We start from the raw sequence: 16,851 nt of genomic DNA, 5'->3' as shown, positions 1-16,851 counted from the left end.
GGGGGGAGGTTTCCCTGCCCATGGCAGGGGGGTTGGGACTAGATGATCTGTAAGGTCCATTCCAACCCATAAATTCTAGATTCCATGATTCTATGAAATCCTTTTTAGGACATCTCATCATCAAGCGAGATAGAAGTCTGAGTAATTTTTACTAAAAGAACTCAAGACACAAGATTTTTCTCAGTGGTTTTCTTCATGGTTGGATCTTGAAAAGTCATTAGGTGGGACAGGCTATTATTAAAAAAAACTTAAAATTTTTTTGGGCGTAACTTCAAATGAATGTTGTGTTTCTTTTAACTTAAGATTCTCATTTTGATCAGTTCACATGGTTTTAGCTGTGTGTATTACTGCATGTCCTTTGAAAAGGTTACATCTCTGGTGCTATGATGCACACTTTTTCCTTTGGGGCAAGTTTTACTCTCCAGTCCTTTTCCTGAAGAGGTTAAATAAAAAATATCACAAAATCCTTTGACAAGCTGCCACCTTTAGGCAGCCATTATTCCCTGCATGCTTATTACACGTACTTGATTGTTATTCCTTCTTTATAGCATCCACATGTAATTTAACAAACCCGAAAATAGTTTGAAACTTTTGACATGTTTGGAGAAAATACAGCTGCAAGGAAGCTTTGGCTTGAAAAGCTGGTGCAGTACAGAAAAGGGAAAAAATATCAGGTTTCAAAAGGCAGACTTCATAAATCAGAGATTTCATGGGTGAATTTTCTGGGATACCAATCTAAAAAAACAAAAGCTGAAGGAATCTGGCAGCTCCTTAGAGATGCAGTATTTAGAATAAAAGTGTAAAATGATACTATTCTGGGGGGGAAGAAAGAGTAATGAAAAATTCAGATGGGTTTAATCAGCAATTTTTTGTCGTGCTCTCAAGCACAGGAAAGGACTGTACTGGAAATTTACATGAGAACAGACTGCTGGAGATGAGTACAAAGGAGCAGATCAGGCATGCAAAGTCTCATAACTGAAGGACAAAAATGAGCAGCAACTAGCCAGGGACATGAAGAGGAAAAACAAATTGTTGGACATATAATTTAAAAAGAAATGATAGGTTTGGGACTGTGCTTACCTTTAAATGTCTTGTGAAGGGTATTTAGAGTAATTGCATTTAAGAATGTTTAATTCTCTTTATCTGGATGTTTTCACTCAAAAGTTCAAGGTGGTCAGCTGGCCAACATAAGAGCAACACAAAGGAGCAAGAAGGCAAAGAACATTTTGGGGTACATGTAAACAAGTCAAACATCTTCCTACTGTTTTGGCCCAAAGACTTTCACCCTAAAGTGACTTGAATATCTGGCTAAGCCAACTACATAGTTTAATGTTTATCTTTGCAAACAGTCAAGCGCATGAATATTTGACCTACTTTCCTGACAGTTTATAGAAATTTAAACTTGTGAAAGAGGAAGTGAAAAACTAGAAAAATATGCTGAGAACATGCTAAAAAATTATAAGAGCTTGAGTGAGTAATTTTGTCTTTCTCAAAATAAAGATCAAAAGGTAACTTGATTATCATATAGAAACACTTTTCTGCAGTTACTTTTGCTGGGTACTAATGGGTTATTTAATATAGCAGAGAAAGATGTAACATGAAACAGCAGTTAAGGGCTGAAAGCATAAACAAGAAATAATGCATGGCTTTCTAATAATGGGAATAATTAATCAGTAGAACAAGTGACCACAGTGAACTCTGTATAAACTATTCTTTAGTCAGCATACATATAATTCGTGCTCATTTGGGGGAAATTTCTGTGGAATTACATGTGCTATATTCCTCCTTTCCTACAGCTATTGCTTGTGGACTTAAAACCTGTGAAATTCTTCCCATTTACCCACATGGCCAAAATTGAGATAAGAACGGTTTTCTTTTATAACCATGATGCCACACAGGAGCCCTAGACCACATCTTGGAATAGAGGATATACATTTATTACTTATTGCCTGATCAGAATTTGACCACTGTCCAGCTAAGACATAGGTATTTTATGTGGATTATAATGAGTTTACAAAAACCAGAAATGTCAGCTGTCAAGTTTGTGGCATTCTACTCTAATGTAGAGTCACATTCATCCACAGATGCTGGGAAGATGCCACCGAGAATTTGGAAAATCTCTGCTCCTTTATTTTAAAGAATAAAAACTCTATATTTTTAGTGTGGAATTTGAAAGTCCTTTTCAGCAGAAGTTCAACTCAGTATATGAAACTGCAAGTTTCACAGGACAACAAGCTAAAGTTTAGTACAGTCCACACAGCAGCTTTGTGGCTATTGCTACTCAATAGTTCAAAAGAGTCGTCAATTAAAAGTGTGAACAAGAGACGAAGGAAAAATAGCCATATCTTCAGGTGTGAATGTGTAATATACTTGGAACCAGCAGGCAAGACTGGTGTAAAAATAGAACAACCAACCTTAATCAAGGAACAATAAAGCTATTGAAAGTTTGCTCTGAAGCAGAATTTATCATGATAAGAGCTCTGACAATACCTATTAACCAGACCACTGAAGCAGCAAGAAGTGTCTTTTCCCTTTTACATACCTCAAAGACTTAAATATAAAGGCTGTGCTATGACAGCATGATGAAGGGGTTATTGAGCACTAGTAAGAGGCAAAGCTCATGACTTCAAGGGAGTGGTTCCTTCCCTTGGAAACAGCAGACCCTGTTTATTTCAGCAAATCTCCTGAGTATTGCAGCTTTTCCTAAGATGAACTAGTGGCAATGTTCGGACCAGTCAGGCTTTTTTTTTTCCCTCTTCACCAGAAGTTCTTGAGAATGAGACCAAATGAAGTCCAACAATCAAAGAGTACTTATTTCATTGGTTGGGGATTTTTTTATTCACCCCACTTTGGCAGCTGGTATTTGCAGAACATGTAGTTGCTTAGTAAGTTGGCAAGGCAGTTTATACTTGATCACACTAATAATGATCAGCAGGTTTGAAAAACTTTTATACAGATAGAGGAACTAATTTGTTTGTCTGCGGTGCTGTACAAAACCCTTTATAAATTATTAACTGCCTATGAAGGATATTGCAGAGTCCCATTTCAGTAATAGTGCACTACTCTTATCTCTGTTCAGAATCATTAGTATTTCCTCGGGACACAGACAGATCAAGTCCTATATGCTTTTCTGTCAGCCTCCACATGTTAATTTTGTTCAGGTTCCACTTTACTGTATAGTTTAAAACCCAGCAAATTTCAGAGCTTATAAATGTGCTTTTCATAAATCCATATATTGGTAGATGGAAAATTTGAATACAATTCTGTGCTACTAGTAACCTCTCTTTCCATTTATTTGAAAGGAGGCTGAAGGCTACAGTTTTGTCAAAACACTGCATTAAACTAATAAGCAGCTTCAAACAATCAATGCAAGCCAATTAAATGTGACTCCACATTTCTAGACAACAAGCAGAGAATTACACTTAAATTGAAATTTTATTCAGCAAAGATATAAACCCCTCTTCCACATGGTCTATAAAATTAGCAGGGTACAATACGTCCCATGCAGATTGGCTGTTCCCTCTCTGCAGGGACACAAAAAATAAAATCAGCAGGTACTTTAAATGCTCTGAAGTGTGTTAGTACAATGTACTTTGCCATATTTCAAGATTGGCAAAATGGCACGTGACATAGTAGCTGATCATTCAAAATCTCCCCATGTGGCATGGCCAGTGATTATGTGCTGCATATCCCATTTCCTTTGCCACCCTGAGACTCACTTCTGATGAGAGCAAGGACACTGGAAGATGCAGCATGCCACAGACATACAGGCAAAATTCCCAGTACTTGTATGCTTGGTTTCCTCAAACTCCTACTGTTACGTGCTGTCCAGTGGTACCCATAAGACTGCATGAACTTTCCATGGCATCTGCATGAAACTCCTTTTGTTGTCACTGTATTTGTTGGTCCCCTTAGAGGGGACATTGAGTCAGTTAATGAATGCCACCCAAAAGAGATTCAAGTCCCCCTCACAGTAGGAGGGGGAGGCAATGCAAAAAAAACTGGCCCCAGTTCTGAGAGTGCTAAAGCTCATGCAGTTTCCTAATTGAGTATAGGTTGTGGGCCACAGATAGTGAAGTATTCCATTAGGCTTGTCCTGATAAAGAAATATCAGTGTGTACATGGAGTTACAGTAGAGATCCCTATGTTCAGCACTCCTTCATATGCTTCATGCCAGCATGCTTGCTGTCTATCCTGTCGCTAGATTTTCCAAATAGCAGTCACAAATAGCTGGGCTGCTCTCATACAGCACTTCTGAAGAGATCTCAGGCTCTGACATAAAAAACACTACACACCCACAATGCCTATGAAGCTCATATGTAGCTCTGCCATGGTTTGTTTGACTAACATCATCAGGGCAAACTCAGTTACCCTGTAATGATTTAGAGAGCAATACCTAGAATGGTTCCCATCACCACTGCAGAGACTAGAAGTGAACCTGAGTGGTCTGAATCTGGATTTTTCCAAAGTAAAGGTGTTGGATCAATTTAGATATCTCATCCAGAGAAATTGGTTTGGCAACAAAAATTGTGGGTAGCAGGCTTCCTAGCATCCCTGGCTACTTGTGTATAGACACAAAGAGGATTGTTTCTTTGTACTGACTTGTATGCTTCTTTCAAAAAACAGAATGCAAATTGATCAAACCTAGAAGGTTAATTCATATATTCCAACTTTGGGCACCTAATCTAGATGTCTGTAATAGGAACCTCATGTCCTTGTGTTTCCAGTGGAATTTACAAGGCTTATTCTAAATTCCTTCATTCTATTGGGAAGCTCAACTGACCATGGGGTACTTAGAGCTAGTTTCTATATATGCACTCCCAGAAGCTCTTAACAGCCATTACAAAATGCTGGAGATTGATGAAAAATGTAAAGTAAAATTTAACCACACTTACATTTTTACTCATACTCACCAAATACTGTTGCTAACATCACCCTTTAAGTCTGCCAGACTGCTTTCAATTTGGCTTGAGTTAACCTGTTGGATGGAAACAACCATCTGGGCATTTCTATGACGTTTTTTTCTTTTTTTGCTTCTCTCCACTTACAGCAACCATCTGGGCATTTCTATGACGTTTCTTCTTTTTTTGCTTCTCTCCACCTACATCCTCCTTTCTTACATGCCAGGTATGTTTTCCTGGAGAAAGAATTGCTGTTTAGTAAGTTTGATACATTGCAGTCTCCTTGCATGGGAAGGCATACAAGCTCTTGCCCAGAACTACCTTTAAATCAAGCATATTACTTAAAAAAGATCAACTGAGGTATCTTTAAAGTTATTTTCTAAATATACATCTAGTAATATAACTTATTCAACTTTAGGTTTTAAAAGATTTGGGTGCACATAGTTATTTTAACAGCAAGTTGTAAAAGAATGTAAGAGTAACAATGCTTTGGTTTATAATTTCTTTTTAAGGATAATTGGCTGCATTGGGGCATATAAGTTCACCTGTTTCCAACTGAAGCTTTTTCTAATTGCACCTGTGTGCTTTCATCTCCTCCATGAGAAAGTCTGCAGTAAGCAAATCTATTTAAAAGGCATTATAAGTAATATTTGAGTTTATATAGTTTATGTTGCTCCTCAGAATTGTTCATATTTTAACTATTTGATTCTCGTTTAGACTCAGAGATAAAGTAGCAGTAAGGAGTAAGAGAAGCACATGTTTGTTTACTCTGAAATCTGAAGTTTTACATAATACATGTCATTCTATGCAATCATACTTTCTCATTAGTAGGCACTTTTCTCATTGCATTTTTAGCTGTTAGTCATGGTAGCTACATTACAAGTAAAAAAATGGTTAAAATAGCAAAGATAGAATATAACTCATGGAGGAAAAATGCTACCTTCCGAGTACATCTGACTATAAGAGTTTGTTCAACATCAAAATACCACTTGCCCCTGAATTCATTATGCTGTTGTAGTTATAGAAGTTCTAGGGAATGTTAAGATGGATTTTTAAAGAGTGATCACATTGTGTTCTTGTTTATTACACAGACTTAAGTGCACAAAGACTTACTGGAATGTTCATGGCTGATTACACACACAGTAACTCCAATAGTGAAAATTTCCTTTTTTTTTTCTTTTCTTTTTTTTTTTTTTTTTTCCAGGAATGTGTGGGGAAAACCCATAAAAGAAATAGAAAAGAGAAAGGGTAGTGGCTACCTGGGAAGAGATTCAGCAGAGCCCCCCAGGCAGATATCTCCCTCCAGGTGTCCTCTGCAGTGCAACACATGTCCTCCACACTGTACTTTTCTCACAATAACTGCACCTGAGGTGCAGGTGTTCTATGCTAGTTTGCTGTTCAGTTCCTTGTTGGGTCCTTCTATGTAAATCAAGAATAAGAAAATGCAGGGAAAAGGAAGAGTGATTCTCACACTGGTGTCAATTGCTCCCTATGAGAACCCACCACAGCAATAATATAAGGGTTTGCTTCAAACTATATTGGGGTCTATAGGTGAAAAATGCCATGAGCTGCTGAGACTTAGCTGAGGAAATTTTTGACTTAGAGTTGCAGTGAGTTCCCTGGAGATTTGGGGTATTTTTTTTGTTTGGGTTTTTTGTTTGCTTGTTTGTTTGTTTGTTTTGTTTTTCTTTTCTAGAACACACAATTGAAGTACAAGGGATCAATGAAAAAAAATTACATCTTGTGAAATATTCCTGCCTGGAAAGTTATAAAATTATGACTTTTATCCTGCAATCAGATTTGGCAGCATGAAATTCTACCTAGCACATAGAAGGGCAACAATATAAAACCGTAGAACTAGAAAATAGATTTGGTTTGGATTCTTTAAAGAGTACAGTATTCTTCACAGACATTTTCCTCAGCCAATTCATTCTAAGACTGAAGAAAAGCCATCAAGAAAAGTCACTATGTTGTCAGTATTTCAGTATGCTGGACAGTCAGCACTGGTGGAGATGGACAATCAGTGTTTATTGATCCATCCATCATTCTTCCTGATTTAACCAGAGATTTAGGATTTAAATAGCCAAATATAGTCTGATTCTGGCAGAGATGTGAAATATACTTTGGTTTTATTTTGTTGTCTTTCTAAAATATAAACTTCCAATATTAAAAGCAGTTAATGAAATTCCCTTTAGTTTTTTTTTTTTCTTTTAAAATGTCATAATAATAATTACCCTAAGGAAGCAATAAAAGACTCCTTGGTACAGGAACTTTGGAGATCAGTTTTATGAAGTCAGGAAACATTGATTTTTATTGCTTTATTCCAACAGAAAGACAGCAAGCATGTTGTCATAATGTGCAAGAATAATTGAAAATTCTGCTCTACACTGCTCACTGAGATTATTTCTCTATTTTTATTAGCATCTCAAGAAAGATGGTGCTGTTTAGGCCCTTAAAAACACTTTTTGCACACTCTTTATGTACATTGACATGTAAAGTCATTGGAGAAGAATAACTATATTTGCAGCTCTTACAGGGAAAGGACTGAAGAAAATCAATTTCTGATCAGTATTTCAGTGTGGCCCTGGCATTCCTTACAATAAGGTTTTCATTGTATTGTCTGGACAATTGCTGCTTCAAGTCATTGACTGAGTCTGTTCATATGATTTAGTGGCTATCTCCCAGTTTTAGATCTTTAATAACTGTTTAATGCACAATGTCTGACATCAGAATGTACTTTAAGCAGAGTAACTTCTGGTAATAGAGATAATTAAAATGAAAGACCATGAAGCAGGAATATTGAGCATCTGACAATTGCACTCTTTGTCTTTGTCTGAATATTATTAAAGCCAAAGTAATTATGTTAATTTTGATTAACTTTTCTTTGACTGATATATGAATAATGGTTGCTGCTTTGAAAAGTGTTTGATTTTTGCCTCTAGTAGACAGCTACTGACATGACCTAACATTTTAGGTAGTAATGCAAGTACATCCTCAAGCAGTCTTTGTTCCTGTAATATTATGCAGCTGCAATGGGCTGAATGGGGAGTACTGACACGGGTCCTAAATAAAACTGTTTGTTGCTCTCATGATGGCAAGTAGCAGCTATTTCTGATGAAGTTATGAAAATCAATGTCCCTCTCTACTTCCTAAAACTTTCCATGACCTGCACAGAGGGAGAAAAGGGGGTAACAGAACAGCTGCTGGGATCAGTGAACAAATATACCAGCCTTGTGCGTATGGTGGATTGTCGCACCAAACGTTTTTCTACCATCTGCTTAGGGAAATAGAAATTCAAGCTCTGTTTCAGAATCCTGTTCAAAGTTACTCAAAGATTTACATTTTGCTAGACAAATTCATATATTGTAGAATGTTAATGCTCCTGGGCATATGAAGCAAACTAATAATGTAGTATAGTTTCTTTTTAAGTGAATAGAATAAAAGTAGCATACATTTTCCAGTTCTGTCTGTTCAGGCAGACAGAACTTTGTGATAGGCCCAGAGGTAGTTATCAAATCCACATTTATTATTTTATTTATATGAGGTGCTGTAGTTTCCTTCAGTTCATTGGTAAATAGCAATGATGACTGTCTTTTCCAGAAAATAGAATCTTGGCCTATTGAAAGTATGGTCACAATTATCCCACATGAGTTATTTGTTCCATAACAATATGTATGTTCTTACTGGACTGTTTGATTAAATTTGTTTGCAATCAACATAGCTTAGTAGTGTATGAAACATTTGTAGTGGGAAAAGGCTAATAATCCAGTACCTAAATATGAATTCAAAGGGAAAGAATGAAAGAAGATAGATTTCCTGTATTCTGACTCAGGCATGGACAAGTATGCATATAGACAGTATAGGATCAAAGCTTGTTATCATAACAGATGAACAGAAAGAACTCTGGTTTGAACTTGTAAAGGACTCATCTATATGCTTGCACTATCCTTGGTTTTGCCAGAATTCAAAGTAAATTCTACTTATGTTTTAATGTCTCATATAAAAGCAAAGGAGATGAAGGTCACTGATTTACACAGGAATTTTAATTTCAGATATTCCCTTGAATCACTTCGCTGAAGCAATATGTGATATCACACATATACTGGTCTCACAGTGCTATAGACTATGTGAATATATAATTAAAAGCAAAAAGAACAAAAATATAGTTCAATGAGTTGAGCAGTTAGACTTGCAAAACTCGTCTTGAATGTTTTTTTTCTTCCCATCATAACTTTTCCAATAAACCATCCATAGATTTTCAGTCCCCAAAGTTTTTCTTATAATTAACGTGAAGTTTAAAGTATCTGAAATTTTTCTGTCCAAGTCAAGGGACTGAAATCAGACAAGATAAAAACCCTGTCCTTCCCATTTTCCCCTGAACTTCTAGCTACCTGCTAAAAGTTTCATGCACTCATGAGCCTCATTTAATATTGCTCATAAGTCTTCTCTCATTTTCCTTCTGGCGGCACACCATCATTTTCAGTGCATATTAACATCTCTTAATTACTGCAAACTTCCCCTAAAATGATGAAATCCTTTTCTCATTTACTCTAAACATACAAGATTAGCTTACACAGATACCTTTTCTTATTTTTGCAGCATGTTCCATCTTTCTCTTTTGATAGTATTTTGTCTGTTGATAACAGGCTTGTTTTTATTTCCCTTGTCACCTGCACAAGTGGAGAAACATCCTTCCAGTCTTTAGCTGAACAGGATTTATCTTTGGTTTCAGTGAGGTTTTCCTCTACCATACCAGCCATGTAGAAAGTATCTTTCAGGCAAGGACCTTTTTCTATCTACACTAAACCTTAAAAGCATTTAAATTTTTAAACCTTACTTCCTCTTCTTCTTTGTTCTTACATCTAGAGGAAAAAAGCAAAAAGTACTTTAAAGGTGGTCTCGTGCAGTTCATGGTCCTGAGACTGAGAAAGGCAAACATCTTTCAAGTCGTAACAAACAAAGGGTTTTCTTAAGCTCCAAATTGACAAAGAACTTCAGTTTTGGTAGTTGACTGTATTGACAGTGTCTGTATGGGTCTGTGAAGTGAACAAAGGATTCCTAGTGTGAGATTCATGCTACCATCTCTGCCAGGTGTGCTGATTATAATTTGAATGTCGTTTAGCACTTACATTTCTTTCATTTTTTAATAAAATAAAGGTAGTGGTTTGAGGTGATGAAGGTATGCAGATAGTTATGATTTATGCTTTATTTTGATGCAAGAGTGAACAGAATAGCAAGAACCTCAGCCAAAAATACTCAGGCATATTAAACGCATTCTTGGAAGGAAAGATTCATCTGACTGAACTCAGCTGACTCCAGGGAAAAGGTATAATCATATTTTTAAGAATTAAATTATAACCTCACTGATTGCTATATTATGGTTGAGACATAAAAGACATAACATTTTTCTCCCAGCACTTTCTTTCAGACTGAGTTTAGCCTGACTGCGCTTAACAGCATGTCTCTGCTAACATTGATGGAGACTTGCAACATTTCTCTGAAAATATCTTTACATAATGCATATTCTAATGTTTACTTGGTTTCTTAGGTCCTGAATTCTTCAAACAATATAGGATTGTTCACATTCTTCAAGTTAGACATATATTCCAATATGCAGGGCTGTGCATAGTACTAGACTTTCAGCCCACAAAACAGTGTTATGGAAATGCACTTATTACACCATTTGTCTACATATCAAATGCTAGTATTATATTCTTTATTTACATATATTTCATTATATAATTCAATAAATTTTGCTATAAGAAATAGACACTAGGCAACTGATGTCATTTTTATTCATCAACTCCTCCAAAGCAGGTTTCAGATCACATATTGGCTCTATGCAAGGTGGGCTTTGAAGATAACTATTTAATTTTCTCTTCCTTTTCTCTTGACCCCATTGAAAAGATGAGAAAGCTTAGCATTAAAAACTGTGTACCTCAGCAGCTGCATTTTTAACACAATGATTTGAAATATGGTGTAAACCAGCACCGTAAGAATAAATGGATTTAGAATCTATACTTTTTGACAGTCCTCCCCCCAAATGCAGAATTTGAAACATGGGATTTATGCATGTTAAAACCAATATTCACTCTAAAATACATCCTAGTTCCTAAGGTGAAATAAAAAATACTCTCTAACAAATTGTCTTTTTGTCTGTTGGATATCTAAAGGTACAGAACACTTAGTAGAGTGTCCAGAATAGTATTGAACTATTCTTAGAAGATATTGACCTTCTGCAACACCTACTGAATAGTCTCAGAAGGAATGGAAACTAATGAGGTTGTATGAAAGTGTGGCCTCTGTAAATAAATCCTTCTGCTTCTATTTGCTGTGCAATTGCTAACCTTAAAAAGGATGGGGAGAAGGGAGGAAGAAAGCAAAAAGGAGCAGGCATAGATGCCATTTGGCCAGCTTGCAACTTATAATGTCAGCAGCTAAGCTTTGAACAGAGTATTGGCACTGACACAGTAGATAAGACTTGTCTCCTATTCCCTTTTTAATATTACATCTCAGAATCCAAAAGTCTAAAGTTAATAATAGGTTAACAAAGTGGTTTATAGATAAGGAAGACTTGTGCTTGCTTTGCATACACGAGATATCTAATGAGCAATGCTTAATTAAACTATTTATTATAATGCTATGCTTTGAAGAAAGAATTTGTTTTTCATGAGTGATTAATTTTCCCTTTATTCAGCTCTCTTACTCCCACACACCAGATCACAGATTGTTCTTTTTACCTCTCTTATAGTTCTCAGGGTATTTACAAGAGTAGTATGCTTTACCACTGAAATCTGTTGTTTCTTCCCATCACCTCTTTTTTCCTTATTCTACTCTCTTACATTTTAATCAATTTACCTCCTTCCTGTATCCTTCCTCCAGATTTTTACCAGTGCCTACATGTTCTCCTTTGTTGCCCCCTTTCCCATGCTGTTTTGCTTCCATGCCCCTGCCTGTTTCCTCCCCTAATCTCCTTTACTCACTGTGGAGGTGCTTGTACATCATACAGAAAACAAAGCTGCCAGTGCCCTCACCCAGGTCTGCAAGCTCTTGGGCTCTGAACTGGTTGTCCCAGAAAGCTTCAGGGCCTGCTGTTTGCCCCTCTTCTGGTATCTGCACCCCTAGTTTTGGTTTGAGGGCTGCATTCTCCTCGCACCCATCAGACCTGAATTTCTATTTCCTCCTATGCACAGGGTCCAAGTTTTGCTGCTTGTATTTTGGTATCATGGTGATATATAACTTGAAATTGCTTCCTCCTAATCTACTTCTTCAAATTAACGTTTGAGGTGTATTTCCACCTCCTCAGAATACCTGTTGTCTTCTCCAGGAATGCTTCTGTCTTTGTCACTCCACCTGTCCTTACTAAGGTAAATCATCACATCTTCCTGTGAAATGAAAAACCAACTCCAATTACTTTTCAACTGTTTGTGGTGCTCATGTCTTACATTGAAAAAATTTCTATTAGCCTCTTCCTCCCCAACAATTTTTCTTTCAAAATGACAGTGTTTTATGATCTTTGTTGGTGTTAGATCAATCCTGTCTTTGAAACCTTTTGTTAAAATCCTCCCTCATTGAAGTTTCATCTATTTTGTCTAGACTTGGAATTCCCTAAATGATTGTCTGCTTCTTATATCTATCATACTTGCCTCTTACTGCCTGCTTAGTGCATTTACTTTTTCCTCCCTTCCTATACTTCACATTTTTATTGGCCACACTTCATGCTTTGAATAAGTGTCCACTTTCTGTTAAGCTCTACTTCTTTCTTAAAAGCCCTGCCAAAAAATATCCCACTGACCCTACCTTTGGAATCATGATGTCATGCTCTCTTTTCACTGCCATGGTATGGGTCTGTGCCAAGATCTCCAGTGAGGAGGTACTGAACACCTTGCTAAGTGACAATAATTCCTGTCTTACCAATGCCACTTATGAAAGACATGCAGAAGATACCAATGATTTACTTATGGTCATCCACAGGGCCAGAAATTAGTCAGCCAAAACCAAAATGTCCATTTGAGGAAGTAGAAATTCTTAGACAATTTTATTTTAGAGATAATGTGTTTTGCTACACAGTGTTATATCTGGTACAGAAACCAAAATAGCTATCTATCCCCAGAGTCATGTGAGATGACTAGTTGATTTATAAGTGGATAAAAGCTGCATGTTAGAATATAATGTGATTTTAAGATGAAGTTAATAAAACAATGAAGAAGTAAATAAAACACCTGGAAGTTCCTAAAAGCAACTTGAGCTTAGAGTTTTGAAAGAAGATCAACTGCAAATTTAACATTGAACAAATTCATAGCTGCCATTTCCTCTGCAGTATGAAACTCTCAAGGTTTCTGTTGCTTTTATGAAAGCTCTTCTGGCAGAAAATGGCTTTACATAGCATACATAAATTTTTAATTTTTTTTTTTTTTTTAATGCCAGTGCTAACTAATTTTGTACCAAGGCTTTGTAGGAAAAAAGTCACAGCAGAGAGCTGCTCCCATCAGCTTCAGATGTGTGCCATTTTTTTTCCCCAGAACTTTCTTTCTATGTTCTCTTTTGATCTGTAGTATTATAGTAGTATTTCAAAGGAAAATTAGTGAAAACCCACCATCCTGTAAAACACATAAGGCTTGAGGCTTAAGAGGACATGAAGTTTTGGGCAGTTTATTTTTTGGTTGTTACCACTTACCAGTGGTCCATTTGGATTGCTTATATAGCATAGCAATATATAATGGAGTAGTTAATGGAGGGATATGGTTTGCATATGCAAATGACATTATAAAAAGGAATGCAGGAGCACTAGCCAGTTGGCAATAGCCACATTCAAACATTAAGTACTATAGGCTGTTTTTGGAATTTTCAGAAGAAATACAACAGCACAATATTTTAAAGTAGTGTACAAAACCTGTAAAGATTTTTCTAAAGTTGGTCTTTAAATACAGAGCATGATTTTTTTTCTTTCCTTCAGTGTCTCAGTGAAAGGGGTAGGAACTAGATGATCTTTAATGTTCTTTCCAACCCAAACCATTCTATGAGACTATGTTATTCCCACTGACTTTCATGAGATTTTTGAGATCATGAACAGAGACTGACTCAATTTAATTTGATTCTGGTATTTCCTATTAAAGAAAAAAAATCAGCAAGAATCTTCTCATGAGATTTCATCAAAATCTGAGAGTGAAGCAGTGACTGATGCCCAATTGGGCATGACTCATTACCCAGACTAGCTGTGTTGTTACAGACACAGCTGAAATTGGCATGTGCTAATAATTCTGTAGATGTGAACTGTTTGGGAGTTTTTCTATTCAGAGCAGAAAACTACCATTCTGACTGGAAGAGAAGACAGACCATTTTACCTCTGACTACAAAATGAAAAGGAGTTGAATACAACAGAATAAAAGGCAGTCTTGGTGACAGCAAAAATAAGCTATTAGTCCCTTATTACATCAAAGTTCTTCAAAAGTACTTGTGATAAATGGATGAATTTTTATTCTCAGGTTTTCTATAACATGTATCTCAGGTGCATATGACCTCATTTTTTTCAAGTAGCACTTAGTTGCCAAGAATTATTCTTCATATTACTGCAATGCGGATGCATTTGTAGGATTACCAGGGCATTGCAGGTCTAGTCTTAGAAGAAATTCTGACCAAATCAGGTCAGTTAGCATCTTTGTGAGGTCCCAGAATAAAGATAATTGGAAAAGTTAAGGTGAATGTGGCAGAGGAATCTCTTTGTGCCTATTTTTAATGTGTAATCTGAATGTTCAGATATAATCATGACCATAAATAATCTATTGCTTAAAATTCTAACCAGGATTTTCCAAACATGCTTTCCTGAATGAACACAGACAAATAAAGGATGCTTTATTTTCTCTTTTTGAAGTCCAATATTCACCTCTATGTTGCAAAAGTAACCCAAGATGTAAAGAGAAACAAAGCAAGTCCCTCCACACCCACTAAATCATGCTGCTAATGCTGTTAAGAGTGTTGTGTTAAAGTTGAGTTGTTGAGGTACTAACTTTAGATAGATAGATACTGCAATTACTTTCTATTAATAGATGTGCCACAATATGTCGTGATATTAGCCCAGAGTTCAATCTATTTCCCTTGTGCATATTTAAGCCTATTTGAGAATGTAAATTCATATACATAGACTAACAGAATATTTGAAAGGTTTATCTAGGCCTTATGAATCTCTGCTCCTTGATGTGCCTTTGCTTTGATGGATTTGGAACCAGAGTAATTAGCACATTTATATCTACCCATTAAAGACTGTAGACACGATTTTAATATCTTCTCTCATTTCCTTTGCAGGCACTTAGAACTGCTGATTGTCTCTTCCAAGGCTGTAAAATCAGGTTAAACATGGAATCAAATCAAATTACACTTTTTTCTTTTCCTCATGATAACAGAATACTATTTAAAAAATGACTGAAATGTTAGTATACAGGGGTTGTCAGTTAAAAGAGCACCTGTGTGCAGTTTGTTAGTTCTGGGTGAGGATATTAAACTGCTAGATTATTGAATATATTATTTATTAATGGAATTAAGCAAACCCTTGGTTGTCACTTCTCTTTTGGACAAGGGGAAGAGAAAGGTCACCGAGACTTTGGCATTTGTGAAAAGGATGTATATGGAATAGGATAACAATGGAATGATAGGAACTATGAAGATCTGTCCAGCCTACTCCAGCTTTAGAAAACGGTGGTATTTCCTTGGAAACAGGACAAAGAGGACACCTCTCAAGTCAGGATTTCAAGACTTCTCATTTCAAGTCTCTCAAGTTTTGAAAGGTATAAGTCTCTGGTGCTTAGGGAGGGAATGAAAGAGAGGCATACATTTTATAACAGAAGTCTGTAAAAGCAGGCAAGAGGCTGAGGCACAGCTGCAGAAAGGGAAGGTAGTCTCTGTGGGCTCACAGATGGGAGAGGAGACTCCTACTGGCTGACCTGCCTGAAACGATCAGAACTGTAACAGGAATTATATGGGGACTATATATAGATATTTTGCTTTTCTTTAGGGTTTTTTCCCCTTTAAATAAATAAAATTATTAAATTATCCTCAAAGCCTATCAATGAATAATTTATTTGCTTCACCTGACTTGTCCTGTATAACTGCTTTGCAAACCCTGAGTGACCATGAGGTGGTAGCAGTGGAAAATGTTGTACTCATGATACTGCCAGCAGAAAACCTTAGGATATACAGGAGCAGGGTTACAAAACTACAGTTTTGTGATGCAGTAATGTCCAGTCCAAGAACAGAAGAAAATCTATCTTCAGGATATATGTCAAAATAAACAAAAAGTCATGGTGAGCAAGCTCAGTTTGGACTATCCCAGTGTTCTTATTTTTTAGTACTTTTTTAGTAGCATTGCTATGTGTAAAGCAAAGCTAATTTCTTCTTCTTTTTTTTTTTTTTTTTTTTTTTTTTTTTTAATGACTATCACCTGAGCTCAATGGTAGTTGTAAAAGAAAACCAGAGACAATTATAATTTTAGAATAAAATACCTGGGACATTTTCTTTCTCAGCTGTTTTTAGTAATTTATGAGGGTTCTCCACTGCTTCACTTTTTAGTATTCTGCCTTATTTGCTAGATATAGAATATCTCAAAATGAAAGGGACCTATAAGGATCATTGAGTCCAACTCCCTTCTCCTTGCAGGACTACCTACCCTGAACCATATGACTGAGTGTGTTGTCCAAACTCTTCTTGAACTCTGACAGGATTGGTTTCACGGCCACTTCCCTGGGGATCCTGTGATCAACCACCCCCTTAGTGAAGAACTTTTTCCTAATGCCCAATCTGAACTTCTCCTGATGCAGCTTCATACCATTTCTTCATGTCCTACTGCTGGTTGCCATTGGGAAGTGACCAGCCCCTGCCCCTCTGCTGCTCCCCTTGAGGGTACATCACAGACTGAACACCAGTTCATTTTTACAGTTTTAATATTTATAATATAACT

The sequence above is a fragment of the Acanthisitta chloris genome, unplaced genomic scaffold (assembly GCF_000695815.1).
Source record: "Acanthisitta chloris isolate BGI_N310 unplaced genomic scaffold, ASM69581v1 scaffold17160, whole genome shotgun sequence".
In the NCBI taxonomy this organism is placed as follows: domain Eukaryota; kingdom Metazoa; phylum Chordata; class Aves; order Passeriformes; family Acanthisittidae; genus Acanthisitta; species Acanthisitta chloris.
This window is presented reverse-complemented; position numbering follows the sequence as displayed.